Consider the following 1305-nt stretch of genomic DNA (forward strand, 5'->3'; position numbering starts at 1 on the left):
TGGAGGCCATCTCTATGGCAATCCCATATCTCAACAGTCTGGGACTGAACTTTGACAGTGCTCACCCCCACAGAGTGGAGTTTATTGGACACTACCACCAGAATTTGGAGAGGATGCTATCGCTTACCTGCGGTCCTGATCTCAACCACATTGAACATTTGTGGGATCAGCTTGGACATGTTGCTCAAGCCAGAATGACTAACACAATTACACAGGCTGACTTGCAAAACAGCTGGTTGAAGAATGGAATGCCATCCCACAGCAGTGTGTGACCAAGCTGGTGACCAGCATGAGGGGGAGGTGCCAGGCTGTATAGTTCTTCCATATGATACCGAGGCCCTTGCTTATTAAATTAACAAATTATTTATTTGCCAATATGTCTTCAATTATCCAACTCAATAAACAGCACCCAACAAGAGTCAGTAGCAGAATACGTTTTTGTCACTGGCAGAGAAGATTGGCAAGGTTTTCATGGGTATAACCCACATGCATCTTGTGGATCTTCAGAAGTCCATATATAAAGCGTATAGCATCCCCTGTATTATTTGAATGGCTAATGAAGAAAAAGTTCATTTACTGAGTCCAAGAAAAACTGAGCAATGTCATTAAACTTGGACTTATTGCTAAATGTGTGACAAAGTTGATTTATTTCAACAGACTGTTGCCATTTCTGACATTGGTTTAAAATGGGGATGCAGCTGTTAGACTCCCCAGCATAAAGTAGCTCAATCCCTTATATTATTTTTCTTTAAGTACTCCACGATCAGGATTTCAAAAGTTAGTTCTTTTCTTCTATTCATTCTTCTGTTCAGAGACATAACTTTTACCACATACCACATTGACGTCGAGTGTCCTCAGTAAGACATCACAACAAAGGCGTAGATTTGGTTTTGGCATTGGTGGGGACGGATGATTCAACCACTGAACTCTGCCCTGTTTCTTTTTTTTTCCTTTTGGTTTTTGCTTCTTAATAGAAAGAGGAGAAATATACTTGCCTACATATGCTATTCTACGTGCTTTTAAACCATTTAAAATCACAATTCATAGTTTTATATGTGAATTATATAATGTTAAATTACTATTAAACAAATGACTAAGTATTTTAGGCTTTAGTTTACTTCAGCCATAATCCATATAAATCAGGTATCATACAAAAATAAAAATAGCTGCAAATACAGTCATGACAATAAAAGAATATGACTTTAAGGACTTAACATCATTACTTCAGTTATAGTACACCAACATCTGTTATATTTTGGCCCTAAGGGAACACTGAATGACCTGGTGGTTTTTGTCCATAAAACT

The sequence above is a fragment of the Pundamilia nyererei genome, unplaced genomic scaffold (genome assembly GCF_000239375.1).
Source record: "Pundamilia nyererei isolate P.nyererei 1_Seehausen unplaced genomic scaffold, PunNye1.0 scaffold00081, whole genome shotgun sequence".
Classification (NCBI taxonomy): Eukaryota; Metazoa; Chordata; class Actinopteri; order Cichliformes; family Cichlidae; genus Pundamilia; species Pundamilia nyererei.